The sequence below is a fragment of the Anastrepha ludens genome, chromosome 5 (genome assembly GCF_028408465.1).
Source record: "Anastrepha ludens isolate Willacy chromosome 5, idAnaLude1.1, whole genome shotgun sequence".
NCBI classification, from domain to species: Eukaryota; Metazoa; Arthropoda; class Insecta; order Diptera; family Tephritidae; genus Anastrepha; species Anastrepha ludens.
The window spans coordinates 87,997,110-88,019,940 of NC_071501.1; the positions used below are offsets into that span (position 1 = coordinate 87,997,110).

The 22,831-nt window shown below is 37.6% G+C and overlaps 1 protein-coding gene across 16 annotated transcripts in view; it reads left to right on the forward strand.

Annotated features, from left to right (window-relative positions):
* LOC128863158 (uncharacterized) overlaps positions 1-22,831 on the forward strand; it is a 184,065-nt gene that overhangs the window by 78,930 nt on the left and 82,304 nt on the right. For all 16 annotated transcript variants that reach the window (XM_054102139.1, XM_054102134.1, XM_054102142.1 and 13 more), the window contains exon 5: positions 19,679-19,704. The gene's annotated coding sequence lies outside the window, so the exon portion shown is untranslated. The remainder of the gene's footprint in view (positions 1-19,678; positions 19,705-22,831) is intronic.

Sequence of the window (22,831 nt, forward strand, 5' to 3'; positions counted from 1 at the left end):
AATATTTAATTCGTGCGTCACAATATGTGGCGCCGCCGCCGCCTCCTATTTCTGACAGTCAAATCTAGATGCCGGCTGAGTGCCAGACTTCATCGCCATTGTATGTGGGCCGTTTCGTGTGTCCAGAACTTAATACTTTCCACTATGGCGAAACGTATTCCTTTTTCTTGTTCCAGCTGTTGGCACTCTGTCGCTAGCTTTCACAGGGTGTGCATGCGACGTGCCTATATTTGTGCGTATGTACATATTCCCATTTCAGGCGTTGGGGCTTCACTTTAATCCGCTTGGGTGTTGTTTTCTGCAGTAAAAGCAGTCTTTTATCGTTGTGGTAAATTTTTTTTTTTTTTTTGTATCAACAGCTGGCTTTGCATTTCACGCAGCCCCTTATTTTGTTGGACATTTAATAACCAGCAATTTGGTTGTTTTGGGTAATATATATGTAATTTTTTTTAGTTGGTTTTACTTTATGGATTGCTCAGGCAGTGGAAATTCATCACTTAGAATATCAAGCCTTTGAGTTTGAAAGCTGTAAGTGAAATAGGGGCGTACATGGAACGCACGAACAATGACCGCCCGCAAAAAACCTTGACCCCTTATAATGCGCTGTTTTCAAAAGCACGAGAACGCCCAAGAGTGCAGTGGCTAGACCAAGTCATCATCAAACTGAAAAAGATGCACCTAAAGAACTGAAAGAAAATAGCCAAAAATTGTGACGCTTGGAAGAAAATAGCTACTGAAGCTAAAGCGCACCCCGAGCTGTCACGCTGCTTGATATTGATGAAGTGAAATATCAAATTTCGAAAACTAATTTTACCAAAGACATAACAAAAAATTTACTGAAGGAAGCGTAAGCTATTTATTTCTTTTTTTTCTTTTTTATATGTTTTTTTTATATTTTCCTTTCACAATATCACTCATTTCATTTTTCATTTTTTTCTTAATATCTCAAAAATATTGCGTCAAATTTTCAAGTTGATCGCAGGAAAATTGATGAAGTTATGAGTATTTGAGCATTCGTGGCTGCAGGCCGGTTTTCTGTACCTACTCGACTTTAAAGCATTTTTCTGAAAGTTGCTATTTTTGATGCTTTGAGATTTTAGGCAGTACTTCTTCGTATATTTCACCAGGTACTTTTGGGAGCTTTTTTCCTCCTTTTTTAATAATTACGATTATTAATCCATAGCAGTAACAAATAAGGCGATTTTCTTCGTAACAAAAATCACTTTTTTGGCCTCCAAATGCTACAAAAATTTAAAAATCAAACAACAAATTTTTCTCTGCGCACTTTCGTTGGTTGTTTGAATGCGTCTCTCCTCCTATTTGTGGCGTGCATCTTGATGCTGTTCGAGGAACCAACAGTTTTATGCTGCCTTCGAACGAAAAATGGTTTTTCTATTAGGAGCTTTTTCATACAGAAATGCAGTCAGAGGTTTGCCAAGCATCGACTATTCTTTGAAAAGAAATCATATATCATTTCGTGTTTCATGCCCGGAATTTCGAACATGAGCACTACCAAATGGTAGTCACGCTCCTACTTACTCGACTACTGTAGCCACTGTTAAAAAAAAATCAATTTGTAAGCAATCATTTTTTTTCACCGCATTAACCTTACCCCTCCAGCCTTAACAAGCTATAAATTCCTTCATCTTAATATTCCCAACAATTTCAAAGTGCGTAAACAAACGCACTTTTCCCCCGCTGTAGTTATTAAATTGTTGTTTTAATTCGTTATTAATAACATTTCTTAGCCATCAATATTTCAACAGCAGCTCACAGAGTTCATGCCTCACGACAACCCTTAAATTTTGCGAGACTAACCAGACGTCTAGTTGTACACCTTCCGAGTAGCTCACTTTCACACTAAAATGACTGGCAACTCAATTTCACAATTAATTAAGTAAAAGACTTCACGCCTGAACGGCTATCAAAGTCAAAGTCACTTAAAACCTAATCAGATGCCCTGTCAGGCAGGCAGTCCAGAATATCTTCAACAAGAGCCAACAGCCGGGGGACCAAACACCTACGCCACAACTACAAGCTCACCAGTGACTTACCAAGAAACTTGAAAGAATTTGCGCTTAACAGCCTTGAGGCCAACATCAATACCACAACAACTAACCATAAATAAACGATGGTGAATGTATTTTATGAAATTAAAAGTAACAACTTCAAGCATAACACAATTTTGTATTGCACCCAATGCACACACTTTCGCTTATTGTAATCTTAAGTAAAATGAAAAGCAAAATAGTCGGAAAACGAACGGCTGGTAGCGCAAAAGGAAGTCAGCGCACCACCGCAAACTCGACGAAATTACGTTACTAGCGCGATTGCGTGCAAAGCCAGAAGGCAGGGCAATACTTATGCCGCTACCACTACAAGGAATACCGAGGTAATATACTAGGTATGCATCCATGCAATGTAGGCGGCAGGCTGATGACAGTCAATATTGCAGCTTACTTACTTTGCAGCGCTCAACTGCTTTGCGCTGTGGGTTAGTGTTGCTGCTAAAGGTGGCAGCAGTGACGTTAAAAGGGGCAGCCATTGCGCCATCAGATGCCAATAAAAGCAGCAAAACATTTAGATACGTGCACCTGCAATCGACGTCCTGTCTGGAAAAGCAGCAACACTTTGTAATATCGGCTTCGTTCTTCGTATCGACATAAGATTTACTTCAGTGACAACAGCATGAAACTAAGGACTTTCGCTTCATGTCCTTAAATACGGAACGTTGTCATTGTCAGCGATGGCTTTTGTGTGTACGTTTTTGTGTGTACCCAACAAGAATAAGTACAAGAATGAAAGATATACATTTCAGTTTTCTATGTTTGTTTTTTTTTTTCGATTTATTTATTTTCATTATTTATTCGTAAGCTGTCAGTCACTTTTATAGATATTTACATATTCTTAATATTGAGTAAAATTTTTATACGGACGTTCACTCAACTGACTGTTTTATAGCATCTTTTTGAAATGGCCCATTTAGGAACACTTACGTTTCCAGTCTGTACTACTTGATTATCTTTTAACTCATATCAGCTGTCCAGAATTGAAAAGAATTTTTTCTTTTAAGCAAAAATTAATCTTGCCTAATATTTTGCGCAGTTTATATACCGCCTATAGTTTTTTCCAACTAAAATAGTTAGCTTAACAAAGAATTATACTTATAAAAATAAATATAATGAGAAATATTAAGAAATTCTAAAGAAGTTCGCTGAAAAACATTTTTATGATCAGACTTCTTTTGCTGTCACTCCACGTTATTTTATTTTCAAAAAAATTATACAGGAACCCATTTCAAAGTGTAGACAAAACTTCCAAGCAACTAGTCCCACAGACTAACTGTACTGTACGACAAAATCAAAATTTCTATAATAATATCTAGTTTCCCACACTGGATTCTGGTAGAGAGGGCAAACGAAAAAATAAACTTGTATGGGTGTTTTGCTAGTTTACATCTGAATTTTACTTTTGTGTTGTCGAGGTCGAAGTTTTCATTCTTTTACACATTTATATGGTACTAAATTGGCCTGGGAACTACGAGATCCTTACCGTTTAGATATATAATATGCTCAGCAGTTATATGTAAAAAATAACGGAGCACATTTTTGTGGAACCTTTTAACCCTCTAACTCCTAAATAGATGGGTGTTTTCTGTCTCTTTTGCGAAGAAGTACAAAACATACTCATAGCAGAGGGTTATAGCCGGTTAAATGTATCATGAAAATATTTTTCATTAATTTTTCAAAAAATTTTAACAGAAGTCTCTTTGGACACTAAAGCTCTAAACTCTTCTTAAGCACCAGGAGTCGGAACGAAAAAAACAAAAAATTGAGACGAAAATATGGACATTTTTTATTTTGTTTTTCTTTTGTTTTTTTTTTTTAATTTTTTCTTTTTTTTGTTTTGTTGTGTTACTTAGCCACCTAAGAACTCCATTCTTCCGCTGGATTAGTGCCATTAAACGAATTCCAAGCACAAGTCGCTTAACAATTATTCTAAAGCAGTTTCGTGAATTTATTTTACATTTATGTATATTACGAATAGCTGTTTGATACCAACAACAATAGTTTTCGTAGCGCAAATCCATTAAACTCGATTTTTTCACGCAAAAAATCCTTCATGGCAAAACAGTCACTTAATATTTCGAATGCCAAAATTACTTCTAAAATAAGTATAAAACCGTGAAATCCTGAGCAAAACATAATTTTTACGTAACTTTCCTCGAAGTAGTGCATATGCGACCACTTTGGTAACCAGTCCAATATTGAGTACTTTTCAAAATTCTTAACTTCACTTCCATCTAAATCTTTATGCTGCCCAAAACTTAATTTAAACTGCATATACAAATACATTATTGGCCCGCAAAACCTTTGTTAGCTGCTTGGCCGAGCTCCTCCTCCTCTTTGTGGTGTGCATCTTAACGTTTTCCTACAAACTCAGAGGCTTACATTGCTAGACTGCCTCTAAACGGCAAATAATTTTTTATCAGCAGCTCTTTCATGGCAGAATGCCATGGTATGCGATTGCCTGCCGAGGAGCGACAGCTATACAGAAAAAAACATTTTCAAATCAACCCAATAGTAGTCACGCGCACAAACCCACACGGCTACGGTAACCGCCAAGCACCTACAGTCAGGGCAAATCGATATTTCAATTTGAGAAACTTACCATGGAAGGCTTTATCGGCAACAAGCAAGAAGAACAACCGACAGACAGCAGCAGCATCAATAACAGCCACCTACAGTGATTGTGAGCCTCAAATATGCACACACATTCACTTTACATCTTAGTATGAGTGCGAAAGTGTTTGTGTGTGCGTAGGAATGTGACTACTGCCGGTGTGGCTTACACACCCAACACAACAGTGCATAGAGACGATGTGTCATTCAGACCATCCAGCTTTTCACGGACATCCTGAAGAACTTGTTAAGGAAACTATTGTAGTTTGTGTCAACGCTGTTCCTCGTTTACTGCTGCTGCTACGCTGCATTTGCTATCAATAGCGCTGTGACATTTGCTGCTCCTTTCATATCCTCAGCTTTTATTACTCCTGTCGGTGTTGCTCTATGATGGCAGCAAGCAAATTACATTAGATTTCGGTGTCATACTGTGCTGTGCTTTGAATTTTCCTTCCAATCTGCTTCGCACATAAACTCGTAAATACATGTGTATGTGTGTGTGCGGGTGTGTGTGGTTTTTGTCAGAACGCAAATTAAATTGTGTACAGGCACTTAAAGTAGTATATTAAGATCCTCTTTGTCTAAACTCAACTCCGGCGAATTGAAGAAATTTCATCGCAGAGAGCAAAGAGCGATAGACGTTGGTAGTTGCAGTGAGCGAGGGAGAGTGAGCCGCGTGTCGAAAGTGTGAGTTGTGTATGCCGCTGCTGGCTCATATGTTAAGCAAACTGTATTTAGCGCATTTGATAGCAGGTTTATTCAAGAAATCACAGCAATAAAAAGCAGAATCACAATAGAGAGGAACCTCACACTTTGTGAAGCCGAGACAATAACAAATTAGTTTATCTCCAGGCGTTGACTTTGCAAGGATTAATGAGCTTACAAGGAGCATGAATTTCAGATATTCATTTGTGTGAACTTCAATTGATGCACTTGCCTTATATTGTCTAATCTTAGGATTTTAATAAATTGTTAATTAAATGCATTTACCAGTTTTCTATTGTTTTAATTGGAGTAGAGCTTCATGACTTGCTGAATTAGCAAAAATCACAAAGGCAGTTATTAAATATTTTAAAATAGCTAGTTCCAATTAAAAGGGAATATTGTTGGCTTACTTATATGCATACATACACATACATATGTACATGTAAATATATTTTAATAAGCCGTTGCCTCAACGCTAAATGTTTGCAGTTTATAGCGGCAATTTCAATTAAATTAATTGCAACTTTTAAGCAACCAACTAACAGTACGCCAATTTCCCAATTGATGCACGGATAGGGGTGTATGTATGTATGTGTGCGTCTGTATGCATGTGTTTGTCTAGCCAGTGCATCCATTTATGTAATTGCGTGTTATGCAAATTAGAATATAAATGTTTACTTAATAACACTGTGGAAAAATTGCTTGAGAAACGGGTGCGCTTTTACAAGGAGAGAAGGAGAGCACAGCAAAACTTGAATAGAATAGGTGTGAACATTTAATATGTGCATTTATTTTAATATAATAACTAATTAAATATTTAAATTAAATTTATTTTTCATTTTTTCTTAAATACCTTTTTTTATTGTATTATTTGTTCACCCCTACAATCAATCATAAAAATAAGCCCAACAGACAAAAGCGGCTACACTAAAGACCTTTTTTTTAGTTAACGACGACGACTAGTTCTTGTTTGTCTTATAGTTAGATGAACAAGTAGTTATTGCAAAGAAAATATTATTACAAAGAAATCAATAGCGTGACTGGTGTGTCATATTTCATCGAAAATATTGCTTCTTTTTAAAAATTTCGAAAAAAATTTTATGTTTGTTTCATTGGCAATACTGAGTGGATCTTGTAGATTAGGGATCCCTATCGCATTTTCCATGGCTCGAGCTGTTGCACATTGACTGGTGAGGTGATTGACTGACATGATGTTATTTGTCCCTTGATTCAAATAAGTATATGAAGTAAAACTTCTTCGGCGTCGATGGACGAGCGAGAATGGAGAGTCCAATTTCAAGGCCATGCAATGTTCTTGGCATTTTCGTTCCGCGAGAGAGAAAAAAGATACAGCGTAGAGGAAAAGGAGAGAGAGAGAGCTATACTTTATATATATCTTAGATACACTCTAGGCTATTTTTCCTGAGTTTTTCTTTGTGGTTGCTAATTTCTAGTGAGAAATAACACTGCCTACTTTTTGGCGCTTGTTTGTTGGTGCAAACTTGTAGGAAATATATTTTTGGTGCCTACTGTTTGGGGAGTTTTTTGGTTCCAATTTTTGGGCGTTTTTTGTGCCTACTTTTTGGCGCTTATTTCCGTTTCCTGGCTAGTGCTTGTGCGTACTAAATGTAAAGTGCTATCCATTCCGACGTCGGATTTATTGTGCCGTTGCTGCGGTTCTGGAATCGCTGCGCTTGTGGGAGTGATAAACGCTCGGACTATTCTCTGCAAATGTTGTGAATTTATTTAGCTGTATAATATATTCTTTCTCTCTCTCTCTCTCATTCTATCTCGAGTCTCTCCCTCTTTCTTTGCCTGCCTTGAAAGTTTCACTTCTGTTATGTGTACTACGCTACACACACTGTTTTTGTTGGTTAAATTAGTTTGACCGATTCCGAATCTGGTAACGGCGACAGTTTCTCGACGTAGCGCAGTCGTTGGATAGAAAGGAATTTTATTGGGAGTTTTATTGGGATTGGCGTGTTTGTAAAAAGTGGGTGTAGTTATTTAAAGTTTGTGTGCTGATGCTGGCTGCGATCGAGTTGGCAGCTCTTTTCATGCCAAGATTGTTGTAGAATGGTGCAGTGATGAGTGCGTTTTGTTGGCAAACTTTGCTAGTTCATCAGCTTTTTCATTACCCTCAAATGCCAAATGACGTTGTATCCAGTGTAAGTTAAGCGTTTTGTTGTTGAGTGCTAATATTGTTCACACACTGAAAGAGTGCAGCAACTGAATAAAAAGTTCGAGATATAAATAAAAAATTCATTCATTTCAATCAATCAATCGTTGAGAGAAAAAAGTTTGGTTTTTTGAAAGGTGAAAAACGGTTTCTTTATATCCTAATTGCTGGAATGCGAGTTAAAATTTTAAAAATAAACACGGAAATTATTTATTTAGTTCCTATTTCCTCTTATATAATAGGACTATGAATAAGTTCGTGCGGTTTTTTTTTCGAAATTTGAAACTTTATTGACGTAAAATGGTTACAAATTTAATATTCAAAATATTGTCCATCGCTTACTACTACTTTTTCCCATCTTTCTGGCAATTCACGGATTCCCTTTGTGAAAAATTCGGTCGGTTTTGCCGCAATCCACGAATCGATCCATTTTTTGACTTCATCGTAATTACGGAAGTGCTGGTCAGCCAGGCCATGTTGCATCGATCGGAAGAGATAGTAATCGGATGGCGCAAGGTCTGGACTATACGGCGGGTGGGGTAGGACATCCCATTTGAGCGTTTCTAAGTATGTTTTGACCACTTGTGCAACATGTGGCCGAGCATTGTCATGTTGCAAAATAACTTTGTCGTGTCTATCGGCGTATTGCGGCCGTTTTTCTCGCAGTGCTCGGCTCAAACGCATCAATTGTCGTCGGTAGACATCCCCCGTAATCGTTTCATTCGGTTTCAGTAGCTCATAATACACAACACCCAGCTGGTCCCACCAGATACACAGCATAACCTTCAGGCCATGAATATTCTGCGCCGACGTCGATGTTGAAGCATGGCCAGGGCATCCATACGTTGCCCGACGTTTTGGATTGTCGTAATGGACCCACTTTTCATCGCCAGTCACAATTCGATGCAAAAAACCCTTTCTTTTGTGCCGTTGAAGCAGTTGTTCGCATGCCATAAAACGGCGTTCAACGTCTCTTGGCTTCAATTCATACGGCACCCAATGGCCTACCTTTCGGATCATTCCCATGGCTTTTAAACGTTTGGAAATGGTTGATTGATCAACTCCCAAAGTTTTTGCAACCTCTTCTTGCGTTTGAGCCGGATCTTGATCGAGCAATTCCTCCAATTCGGTATCCATGAACTTTGGCGGCGCACCCTCGCGTTCTTCGTCTTCCAAGCCAAAATCACCACTTTTAAAGCGTGCAAACCACTTCTGGCACGTTCGCTCAGATAGAGCATGCTCACCATAAACTTCCACCAAGATACGATGACTTTCGGCTGCTTTTTTCTTCATATTAAAATAATGAAGAAGAATTCCCCGCAAAAACACATTATTTGGCACGAAATTCGACATTTTCAAGTGTGGTAAAAATATTGTTGTTTACGCTTCAAATAAAAAACTTATACTGACGTTTGTGCCTTACGACAGTAGCTCTCCAATGAATGTTTGGAAATGTGGATCGATGGAATAATAATCAAGTTACGCCATCTGTTGTAAAACCGCACGAACTTATTCATAGTCCTATTAGTTTAAGTAGAAAGAAGTCAGAGGGAGCCTGTGAAAATTTTAGTCATAAAAATTCCTATTACCCATAGCAAATTGCCATGCAAAATTTAAAATTAAACGACTAGGGTAATGGACATAGAATGTGAAATAGTGAATTCTTTTACTACGATTCTCTGAATATCCACAACTATACTTTTCGAGTTTTAAAATACAACTCTGTAGCTTTATATTAGGCGCTTTCTATTCACTGCTTGTCAGCTCGCTAATTCTAGACTCTGCTCGCTCGACGGAAAAATTTGCCTGTGAAAGCAACAACAAAGTTATCGAGCAAGATTCGCCGCTAGCGAGTGCAACTATACCTAAAACTGTCGATTGCACTTACTTAGTTTTTGATCCGCAGTCAACAACACCATTGAGAAGAGCGAGCACCCAAACGGTATTGTAAGAGCGCGAGCATCACAAGTAAGTCTCGATTTGCACACAGAGACATCAGGAAGGGAGTCACTGGAAGTTCTATTTTGTTATTTCATTCGCGGTCTTATGGGCAAAATTCTTTTCGGCAACATTCGTTGGTTCAGCTCAATGTCGCTTAAGTCAAATAAATGCCATTTTGGTTTTTTTTTTGCCAAATGATGACCAAAAAAATCTAGAATTTACGCGTGATCTGTATAAAAATAGTTAAAGTATCTACAAAAGTGGGAGAACTGTTTATTGTTCGTAAAATTGTTGATACTTTCATTCGTTGTGATCGCCCGACAGAACCCTGGAACATGAACCTCTTTGGCACAGTTGGCCGAAATTAATTATAGATAGGTAATATTATAAATTCTGCTCGATTCGCAAGTCAGCTTATCGCAAACAGGAAAAAACCACACAAAATATCCACCCAAAAATTCTCTCTACCAGCCACTACTGCAACTCTCCGAACGTAAAAGAGGTTGAACGCTGGAAATACTAACTCTTCCATTTCTAACAGTGCATAATACAACTACGCAACATTCCATTCATATGCATCACCACTTACCCACACACACTTACACACTCTCTTCCTCCCACTACTCACACAAATGCACTGAATATTCAAGGATTGCGAGGAAACCACTTTTCCAACCGAGGCATTTGCAAGCATTTGTGTGCAAGATCAGCGCTCTGGCAGCCCTACGCATTCCTGCTAATATTACTACTACTACTACATATACAATTTGCATGCACACATCTACATATGAATATGTTAAAGTAGTGTAAGGATGTGCATTTCATTACCAACACAACCGCTGGGATTATCATGGCAATGAGGGCAGAACAAAGCCGCTAAGCGCAATGTTGTCAAGCCACGCGTACATATTTAAGTAATCCAGTGCATACAAACATACAAATGACACTAGCATATGCGTTTCCACATAACGATTAACCAACGTTTCTGCCTGTCTGCCGTTCAATTGGCAATCTTTGAGTGAAGTGGAAAAGAGGAATTTGTGGCATGCAAGAACAGGTGTGCAGCAAAAACCGCAATTACGCATAGCAATCGCAGATACATCCATGCGCTCATTCATACATACATACATACACACATATATATATATATATATATATTTACGTATGTATTATCGTGAATATTAGTGCTAAGCGCTCGCCGCATCATCATCGTCATCAACAGCAACCAGCTACTCAGCGGGTGATGAGCTGGCTTGCAACTCTTTACGCTCATTGGTCTACGGTGAACCCCACAGCGCACTCATTTTCTCGTTTTTTTTTTGTTTGCATTTGCGCGTGTGTTGCAGCACTTTTTAAATATGATAGGCCATCTGGTTTTTGTTACTACGTGTGAGTCAAGGCGGTGGCAAACAACTCAATTAACCTCAACCTTCGTTACGCAATGACGGCTACAATGCAGCGTTGACAGTGGCAACAACAACAACAGCAAGCATATTGCAAATAATTATTGTTGTATGTCACAACAACAGCGATCACAATATAATAAAGAGAAATGTAAACAAAACCAAAAATAGCAACTAAAAGTAAATGCGATGACGTCAACCAAATTGGCAAGATATCTTCAATTTATTTATTAATTTAGTATTATATTTTACTCAAAATGTGTGTCGATTTTTTTTATTTTTGTGTTAATTAGAAATGAAAGACGAGAAGGGAAGGATTTTTTTTATTTCGCAGAAACTCTTATTTGGAATAAAAGTAATTGCTGAGTAATCCCATCTGGGCGCCCTCTCCACAGACCGTAAGATCGAAGCGCAACTACTTAACCGGACGGTATGTAGACCGACATTAAACGACATTCATCGGGAAACTCTCGCCATCTTCCTAAACTACCGACCCTCGAATCGCTTTATCGGTGCGCAACCACCACCCACTGTAGACGAAGAGCTTCAAGTACTTCATGAGAAAGATGAAACTTTGGATATTTTAGCAGGTTAAACTTCTACTTATCCAGAATCGACCACAACATACTCAGTACCATGTCCGGCACGTGAAGATAGCCCGCCCGGTACTAACCACCTATTCATATGCCCTCTTAAACCCACTCATCTAACACCCCTCTCCCTCTGGATTCAACCTGTCGAAAAAGCAAGTTTCCTGGGCCTACCGTTAGATGAGTTAGACGATGAAGATTGGGGACTACACCGCATTGGCAGGGCCTAGCGAACTGCTACAATAACAGCAAGAACAACCGAAGCATCTAACGCTATTTTCATATCTCGTTTCTGAACTCTTTCAAACCCTGATGAATTTTGTTATATCCTTGTTCGCGTCAACTGAGCGAGCGCTGGACAGGTACACAAATTTGCAATGCCGCAAAATATTTCGACCCATGTGTGGATCATAGATCATAGATCATAGCCATTCGAAGGATCTTCTAAGATTACCAAATCTCTGCTGTCTAATTTCGTGGGTGCCCTTACAGAACTCTATTCGCGCGATATGCATACTGTAAAATTCGACAAAACTTCAAGTCGTTTTTGAGTCACCTTTATAGAGGATGAGGTGTAGTCATCTCAGTATATTCTCCTTAGCTGTACTGATCTTGCGGGTCTAAGATTTAGGTATCTTAGCGTCTGATATAGCAGGCCTTTATATTGACAATCTGATAAACTCCATCAGAAACATGAAGCAGTTAACACAACCGTAACTCAGTCATCGTTGGGTCGTCAAAACCCTACAACGCAAGCCAGAACGCAAGAAAGATTGAAAGTACAAGGCCACTAAAAAAAATTGTGGTGTTTATGGAGTCAATACAGTAACGAAGGCTATAGCGAAGAAATGATTCCAACGATTCCATTCTTGAAGTCTAATCGCCGGAAATGTTAATAAAATCATCGATATCTTCGAATCGAGGCGATACGTGAGCTCTTTATCCATTGCTTGGATTAAACTAAAGATTCGCCAGAAAATTGCTTGGAATTATTTTGCAAAGAGGAAAGGAAGTTAAGATCTTTTTACCTTTCTCAGTACTATAACTTTTGACGTTTGAAAAAACTTTCAAAGTCCGCAGTTGCAGTGGCATAATTGAATGATTTAGGTTCTGATTTCTTCACTTGCCGAACTTTTGCTCCAGATTTAGTCCTCAGCAACTATTTTTTGTCTCCAAATATGAATAAATGACTCCAATGTGCATAAATTGAATTGAATAAAATGGTAGCCGGTGGAACAAGTGCCCATTTAGTGATTCGCGAGAATCGTTAGATGTAGTGTATCGAGCTAAAGGGTGACTATGTTAGAAAACAAACTTTTTTTTTGCTAAGAGAAGTGTTCCTTATTTCGATTTTCAGGAACTTACTGAAGCACCCTCGTAAACAACACCAGTTGGCATGTTTTTTGGGTCTGACTACTGAATACGAAAGTTTGGTTTCTTTAATGTTGGTAAAAAGGGAAAAAATTATTTTGATCAAAATTTGCTTTTATAGATAATAAAAAAATTTTGTTTATGTTTTTTTGTTAATTTTTTTATAATATATTACAAAAAGTGTATCTATCTTAAGGGTGGCTATGTTGGATAACTAAACTATTTTTGCCAAATTTTTATTTCAGTTTTCAGAAAATTATTTACCCGCCCTCGTAAATACCCTACAAATTACACCAGTCGACCCAATTTTGTGGGTCTGGCTTCGGAATATAAAATTTTGCTTTTTCAACATTACTAGTAAAGGAAAAAAAATTTTTTTACGAACGTTTGCTTTTGTAGAAACCATTTTTAAGAAAAATTACTACTTTTTTCATTACTTTTTATTAAAAATTGTAAATACATATATTTTATTGTTTTTGTTTTTTTGACAATTGTCTTTTTGGTTTCAAAACATCGATTAAAAATTAGGAATGAAATAAATTGGAAATAATAAAAAATCAAATTCAAAAGTAAATATTATTTTCGATTTTCTTATATTTGTATGGACTTCCACTTATTATTTCGATGCCTAGTAGCAGAAATTATGCAGAGAACCAAGAAATTTTTTCTTTCGGTATTGTAAATTAAGAAATAAAAAATTGTCTGTAGTAGTCAAAAAAAAAAAAAAACAAAAAATAATAATTTGCATGTACAATTCTGTTAGGTATTTGGCCGAGCTCGTACTCTTATTTAGGCATTGCGTCTTGACGTTGTTTCACAAATGAAGAGATCTACAGTTTTAAGCCGACTCCGTAGGGTAAATGGCTTATGAAGAGCTTTTTCACGGCAGAAATACACTCGGAGGTTTTCCATTGCCTGCCAATGAGAGTCCGCTATTAGAAAGAACTGTTTCTATCAGTTTGCTGTTTCAGATTCGGGCATTCGAACTTATGGACTCCGGAATGGTAGTCACGCACCAACCCCATTCGGTTACGGCGGCCGATATGTGCAATAAATAAAACAAGGTAAAAAATAGCCTTAGAAGTAGGCACCGATAGTGCCTTTCGTAATGCAATATAATTACTCTTATTTATATTTTTTTAAACAAATAAATAAATAAAAAATATTAAAAAAAAGTTTGTTTAAAACTCAAGCGTAAAAAGCAAAATTTTCCCCTCGCAAAACACTTTCTTGACAAACTCCGACTTATTCATGTATTCCTATCAGCCTTGAATACCTCACGCATATCAACAACAACAGAAAAAACAACAACCACAAAAATAACTAGAACTGCACTTCACCAAGGTCCTCGTTGGCAACCTTTAATATTTTCAATTTCATTGCTATTGACACTAGCAATCGCATTGGCACTGCTCACAGCGACGCTGCTGCTTTGGCCATAATTGTCACCCGCCCGACTGACATTGAAACGAACGTGCCAATGCGCACACGCACTAATGCACAGTTTCGCCGCCCGCCAATGAGCAAAATTCAAATACACTAAACAACTAATAAAACAAAAACCCAAACAAAAAAACAACAAAAGCGAATTTATCAAAACCTAATAAAAACTATAATCAAAAGAAAAAAATGAATTGCATAAATTTTGTATTTTATGAGCATATTTTAATGAGAAATCGCCAGTTGCCGCTTCTACGCTTTTCACATTTATAATTCTTGCTGCCCATTCGCATGCAATAGGCAATCAATAATTTACGAATTCTGCCAGCCAAATGACCAGTTGGCCATCAGCAATGCCAAAACGCATATGAAGCGCGCTAAAAAGGCAAGTGGCTAAAAATCAACGTTCGCCCGAAAAAGGTGAAGCGCAATAAAAACGAAAAGCAAAAAAATACATCAAAAATAAAAAATAAAATTATAAAAAGTGACAATAAAAAATATATTTATGCATAAATTGTTGTTAATCGTAAATTCTAAAAACGCGCACACGCCTCCGCTTTGAAGCGACTTAATTAAGTGTCGTTAAATGCATAGCAACAAAAACAAAATAGTAACAGCACAACCGCTAACAGCTGATATTAAACATAGTTGAGTTATTGGCGAGTCGCGCATGCGCACAACGCGTCGTCGTCATTGCCAATGTAATAATGGGCGACAGCTACAACTAAAAGCTGCGCGCCTAGCAGCAGCGCGTCATCAATGCCGGCAAACGCGAATGTATCTCCTACAACATTTTGCTCACACGCCAGTCAGAGCTGCCGCAAAAACCAGTCTTCGTATATTTGCAAATACATACAAATGAATGTGCATGTGTATGTGTGTGCATACGTAATGGATGCATGCGCCAACGTCACTCGTCATCGGGGCTGTTATTGTGCGCGTTGTTGTTGTTGCTATTTTTGCTGTTACAGCAGCCAGCATTACATTCGCTGTCATTTTCAAGAACCAGGTCAAGGTTACCTTGCTGACGTCGCTGCTGCCGCTGCTGCTACTGCTGCTGGCGCTGTTAGTGCGCTGCCGCTACTTGTAGCGCCTCCTTGCAGCAAAGCCTCTGCCACTGCCACTGCCAATGTTGACTGCGACGTCCGCTTTTTACCTCTTTCTCTTGGCGTAAGTTGCGTTTGCGCTTGAGCCAAGCTCTGGTTTTGGTTTTGGTCGCCTGTTGCGGTTTGCTGTTGGTTAACATGTTGCTGCCGCTAGTTGCTAGTCACTGTTATTGGTTGCAACAAGTTTTGGCCAACTACTCAGCCACACTCAGCTCTTCAGTCATTCAATTGAGCTCAGCCAACGGTGACTTTCTGGCTCTTCTCGACGGCGATCGGTAATCGTGCGCGCGCTCAGCTGCAGTTTTTCTTTTGCTGCTGCTTCTTCTTCTTCTTGTGCATGTAGCGCCGGTTGTTGCGTATGTTTTCGCTTGTTGCATTTATAGTTGCATTTATTCTTGTTTTTATTTAACATATTTTGAAGGGCAATGTTGTTGCACAACAGCTTACCTTCAATACAAACAAGTTTTTGCTATAGGGAGTGCAGCTCCGTGCGTGCGTGTGTGTGAGAGTGTGCGTAAGTGTATGGAAAATTTTATTTGTATGAAAAAAGTTTTTTCTTCACTGCTTTTATTTAAATTTAATGATTAAGTGCACTTTATTATGTGCATGTATGTGTGCTGCGCGTTCGCCTTCAAGGATGCGCTGCGCAAGTGCTCTTTGGTGTGTGAAACAATAAATTATTTGACTGATGATTGTGATCTTTAAAAGTGATCTTTAAATCGTGCAATTAAATGTGATTCTGCTGATCGAAACTAGTTTTTGAACTTGAAAAAAGTTGAAGTTTTGCTGAAAATGTAAGTTTTGCATCCAAAAGCACACAACCAGTTCGAATTTTGTGAATAAAAAAAAGAAACAAAAAACGGTGACTGCAAGTGCTGCGCGAGTTTGTGTGTGACTGCCAATCGATTGGTCCCGCAATCGATGGCCACTGCGTACTTGAAGGCATGAAATGGTAGGAAAAGTAAATTTCTGAAAGCGATCAATCCTCGGATGGTAATGACAAACCCGCATTGCAATATTCCTAAAAACTATTTGTCATTCAAAGGCCGCATGAAAATCTCACATTTGTGGCATAGAGTCAAGATAAACGCTATGAATCGCAGGAGAAGCTCTGACAAACACTCAACACAGCCTTGGTGCAATTTTTCAACATTACAGCAACACGACGCAAACCCAAATCTTGAACTTCTTTGTCCTGAACGGATCCATAAGCAATGCTCAAGTCCTATGCCAGCTCCCTGTCGGTTAATTTGCTGTTATTGATCAACTTTTCTTTCACTTTATATATATTTCGTCAGTTTTGGATGACGACAGCCTGTCGCTACATTCATCATCTTCGATGGACTCACGATCTCTTCTGAAGCGTTCATACCACTCGTCAGCGGATGCCGGCAGTTTTCTTTAGAGTATCATTACTGAGACAGTTTCCCAACATTTCTAGGAGTTTCGCACCATGAAATCCATTTTTAATGCAAAGTCGTTGTTGCAAATTCAAATCGCCAAACTTAAAAAAATCGAAAACACGTACAGGGGTAGATTAGTTGACTTAGAGCGTTACCTGGCGGTTGTTTGATCAATGTGGCACATAAATGACCTTCCAAAGAATACTGCCATACTTCAGATCTGATAGCGTTGGTTAAACATTTTAAGCACTAAGCATTTATGCCCAAAGATACAGCCCCGAAAATATTCTTGAGGCTCAACTTATTCGCAAGTTTTGACGGTGTACTTTAAATTACAGTTGAAAGATGTGTTAGGTGTTGACATTCAACAAACTATAACATAAGGAATTCTATGATATTTACGTCACCAGACCTGTCTTTTTTTATGGTTTTTACTAATTGAATAACAAGGTATCATACCCTTTATGATGGACTGGAATCCGCATAGATATAATTCTTATTATTTTTGTTAAACAAATTCCCATAGTACTTATCACGAAATCTTTATTCAATCGCTAAAGCTCATACAATTATCTACCGTTCATTACTGCATAGAGTTGCTTGGCGTTTTGTTCCTATTTAAGTTCATTGTACCGGACTTGCCTGAACAGGTCCATTTAGGACTAAGCCGATGATGTTCTATTCCTCATTAACATTGACAATGAACTGGCAGATCACTGATATATTGAAAAAACCTTTAAGTGGCATTCATGTCTCATGTCAACATTGTTTCTCATGGGCGTTTTTACTATCGCACAATCTGCACCTTTTAACTCTGAATGGATTGACTAGAAGTTAGTTAGATTGCCCTGTAAGCACTATAAACACAAGTCTAGATTCATATGAATTAAAAACAAAACGGATGTACAGACGAGGATCTGCCTGGTGCCATTTGATTACCTGCAAAGATATGTGAACACATACCCTTGGACTTTGCTTTTTTTGTTCATATTATCTTACTTTTATGTGTCTTGGAATGCAGCAGGTTCTGCTATTGGCCTACATATATAGATATATAAGATCCTTTAACTCCTAGTTGGCGCATAGGACGTCAACAACTCAGCTTGAGCATCCATCCAACACTGTTTTGTGCAAGGGCTCTAAGTCCATTTCAAGTCTTATTCCAATACCTCATTTCCAGCTCCGTTGAACGGCGCCAGGTGGTTTGTGGTCTGGATATATTTCCTCCGGTCTGTTGAAAGGGGATCCATCGCAGCGCCTTTTTCTGGCGATGTCGTCGTCACTCTTCCTCAGGTTGTGTCCGATCCATTGTCATTTCTTTCTGCGAATTTCAATAGTCACAGCGGATCGATTGTCTGATCATCGCTTTATGCGGTGCAAGCAGTGGTTAATGAACATTTGGTGAAGAACTTGTGATCGTTGCGTTGACCTTTCACGTTGTTCACCGGTATAGCAGGACGGGCTTGATGCATGCGTTTGAAATTTGCAGCTCGGGGTGCGTAGTTCTATTATGATTTTGCCTGAGCTGTACAAGAGTACCGTATGCCGCTTTGGCTCTGTTAATTGTGCTTTCCACGTCAGTCTCACCTCCTACATCTGTGGCGATCATACATTCCAAGTAGCAAAAATTATCCACGGCCTATAGGTGTACCTGTTATCCAGTTCAAAACTGGTCAGAATATCAACAGCTGATGTGATATTCCCGATATTGGATATTTATTGCGTTGAATTTGAAAAAGTTGAGAGAATTGAAGTCATACTTTACACAGGCACACATTTCTACATAAGCCTAGCCTTAGACACCAGAGTCAGACAAGGCAGACGAAAGAGGAAATTGACTAACGACATTAGAGGAAGGTAACAGGCACACCGCTCTGAGTACAGCCTCATGCTTGCGCTGCGGGAGGCGAAATGACCCTTAACAGGCACGCTAAGCAAGCATTGAATGAATTCAGGTGACAAGGTGAGAACTGCTAACATAACTAAGGCTAAGCATACAGCATAGCTGAGCATGGTATTGGAGGTGCTTTTGTCAAAATCACCATCTTTGAGCACAACCTCTTGTGAGGTGAATTTCTTCATGCTGCATTAGTACCTGCTGATTAGTGTCGCTTCAAAAGCGTTCATTTGACCTCAAAGTACTTCTTTAACAGATGAAATAGGGACCACTAGAAACATGTCCCTTAAGATTTCTTGAAGTAGTAGAATATCAGTTTTAATCTGATTTTTATTTTACTTGTATATATTAAAAAAAAAAAGTTACATGTACTAGCCAAATCATAAACCAAGTAATAAAATACAATACAAAATAATATATTACATAAAATTATCACACTCCCTAAAAGCCCACAGTAATAATTTATGTATCATAACCTACGAATAAACAGTTACTAAATAAAATGAGTACTATTAATCTTCATTTACGCGATGTAGTAAAAAATCATTCAAAACATGCATTTCGTGCACGTTTGCTACTACCATCGATCGGCCATCTGTCATACGCAGGCCTTCCTCTACTTTAACCGCCCATAAATTACGACAGCGCCAGCTGTGCATGATAATGTACTCGCTGCGGTTAAGCCCATGTGTAGATATTTCTTTGAATTACTGGAATTATGATTTATTTTCGTGCATTTATTAAAATTTTATTTATTACAGTTCTGTCATCATTTACAGTTACAATGCATTTTCAATTTTATTTAAACATAAGAATTAGCAACTCAGTGGTGTATCTGTTAATGTGAATGTAGATGTATGCGCATGTATTAGCATGCATACGATTTACGCTTAAGGACCCTTGTATTAACAAATAAATTCATAATTAAATAATTTTCTGTATCTCTGCTTTCTCTTTGCAGGCAACCAAATGATGCAAAATAATCTGGTAAGTGCACTTCTACTCAATTCAGTCGAAAATCTATTGAAATATGTATACATGTATGTATGTATGTATTAAGTAGATATTGAGCACCAGTCGTTAGTGTTCACAACCAGTGGCGGTCAAAATAATAGCAGCGCGTTAAAACGCGTTTTCGGTATTTAAATATTTTCTATTTAATTTTGTTTTCATTTTTTAATGCATATCTTCATTCTCTTCCAAATAACGAAGGGTAGAAATTTTTAGTTAATTTGTAATTATTTTCAATAGAAAATATTGTGCAACACCGTCAACAAAATTTTTTTTTAAATCAAAAAAAATTTGAACCTCTGTTAACTTGCAGAATTTTATACGGAAATTGAATGGGCTGCACAAAACTGATTTTATCGAAACATTCCGATTAAAAATTTAAATTTTTATATACATTTTTTTTAAATTTTTTTAATTTTTTTATTCTTTTAATTTTTTTAAATTTAAAATTTTTGTACAAATTTATAAACTTTATGGTTTTTGTTGTAGTATGGACTATAATTTTATAAAGAAATATTAAATAAACAAATTTTGCAACCCCGTCAACAAAATTTTTTTTTTAAATCAGAAGAAATTTGAACCATTTCTAACTTGTAGGAGTGTATACTGAAATTGAATAGGCTGGAAAAAACTGATTTGATGAGAACATTCCGATTAAAAATTTTAATTTTTTTTAAATTAAAAATTTTTTTTTTATTTTTAATATTTTTTTTTTAAGTTTTTTAATTTAAAAATTTTGTAAAATTTATACAATTTCAGTAACATGGTTTTCATTGTAGTATGAACTATAATTTTATAAAAAAAAATTAAAAGCATGAAATTGAAAGTTGGTAAAATGTCTCGCTGCTATTATTTTTCCCGCCACTGTAAATATGTATACCATATATATTTATACAGACGAGTATGTATATTTTTTTCACGAATAATTCCGACTAAAAACTTCAAGTTTTATATAAAATTAAAAAAATTTTTTTTTAATGTACAAATTTAGAAATTCTGTGTAATATGATTTTTGTTGTTGTTTTTCTAAAAAAAAAAATTCAATAAAAAAATAGTGAAAAGTTTGCAATATGTCTCGCAACTAAATGAACTAAAGCGCATCGAAGGGCAAAGGCATGACAGCTGCTCTGGTGCTTTGGCTCAACGGAGTAAGTAAAACCAGCACGAGTAGCGGCTTTCAGTTCAAGTTTTGTCACAGAGAGCCCAATTACCGCATTTTATCTGCTGGCAATATTACCAGCAGGCACTTCATACAAAACCCAACCTAACTGGAGCAAAAATGTATTTAATTTTTTTTATTTTAGAAATTTTTAAATACTTTTACTTCGCAAATATTAAATTAAGCAACCATGAACGTGTTGCCAAGTCTGTGCATGTTTCGTATGAATTCAGATTTGGCGCTAATACCTTGACTCCAAAGTAATTCGCAGAAATGGCCACAATAGTCTTCATAATACAAACTATTTTTTACGGCAAAGGAGACCATTTTAGTCAAAAAGTTTATTTAATTATTCTTTTCTAGCTAATTTTTCCTTGAGATCAATACCTTGAAATAGTTTTTACACTCCAAAAACGCCAAATTATTACCATGAAAATTAAACCCAACCGCTTTTTAAGCCAACTACTTAATACATTTTCCAGATTCTTAACCATTGTAGTACATTTTCAGCCGCAAAACAGCCAAATTAAAACTCTGCTTTACTACAAAAAAAAACAAAAAATCTGATGTCCACTAAACAAGCTGCTGCTGCACCACAACAATAACAATGTCGAGAATTTTGCCGCTAACAGCAAAGTGCAAATAGTTTAAGGACATGCGACCAATTTGCTCACGCAAACGCACACACACACACACTCACTTGTGCCCGTATAAACGTGCAACTAAACGGCAATGTTCATGACCATAAAATAATTACAAGCTGCTTTAGCAATGAAATTGAAAATAAAGTTGCATTGAGCAAAACAACACAAACAAGTAAAGTAAAGCAGCAAAGCAAACCAAGCCAAATAACCAAAGTGGCAACTGCTAAGCCAAGCATTTGGCAAGGAAAAACTAACGAGCAACAATTTGCGCGTTTTTGCAATTTTTCAAATTTTTACTTTTTCAATTTAGAATTTAAAACGCAAACGCGCGCTCACTTCACGCCGCGCCCTCGTCGCATAGCCGCCGGTGACGTGTTGGCCTGTCATTCAGGCAGATTTCAAAGTCAACATTGGTAGCATAACAACTATTTAGAGAAATAGCAAACCGAAAGCAACAAAAAATCTGTTCTAACCATGAAATGCAACACTCTGCTAATGGCAACTAGCATTGCCACTGCCGCTGCCACTGCCACCGCCTTGCCGCCATACATGGCAATATCAAGTGCAACCACATTTTCTTACAATGTCATTTAGGCGATGCGATGCGGTTTTCCAAATCAAAACAACAGCCGCCAGTAAATTGTTAGCCAGTCAGCCAGCCAGCCAGCCAGCCAAGCGGCGAACAACTCAACCAAAGTTGACCGCCAACCAAGTTACTGCTGACACTTGCTTGAAGACAAAAACACAAAAAAAAAGAAAAAAATATTAAAAAACAACAACAACATAACAAACAAACAAAGCGTACAAATTGATTGTTGTGCCGCAATCTAACGTCTGCCATCCGCTTGTCTGTCACACGCCTTCTTCTTCGTAGCTTTGTATGCAGATGAGCTGTTGTTGCTTTTCAGTTTATCCAGCCATTTATTCTTGTGTGTTTGTTAGAGAAATATTATTTCTTGCAGTTACCGCTTTTGCGGTGTTGGCGCACGCGCACTCAACAACCAACGCCTTCTGCAATTAAGCAATACAATATTTTTCTATAATCTTTTCACATTTTTATCTATGAGTCTGCGAGTTTTTTTCGTTTCGTTTTTCTTTTGCTTATGTTAAAATGGCAACAGCAGCGGCAAATGCATTGGGAAGGCGTGTTGAGCCTTCACTGTGGCATTGGTAATGTAAGAAGTCGAGATTGAGTGGGCACTTCTTGTGGTCTTTGTCAAGTACGCTCTATGCGGCTATGGCGTATGAGTAACATTGGGTGGTAAAGAGGAAGAGTAGGAAATTGAAGAAACTATGTAAG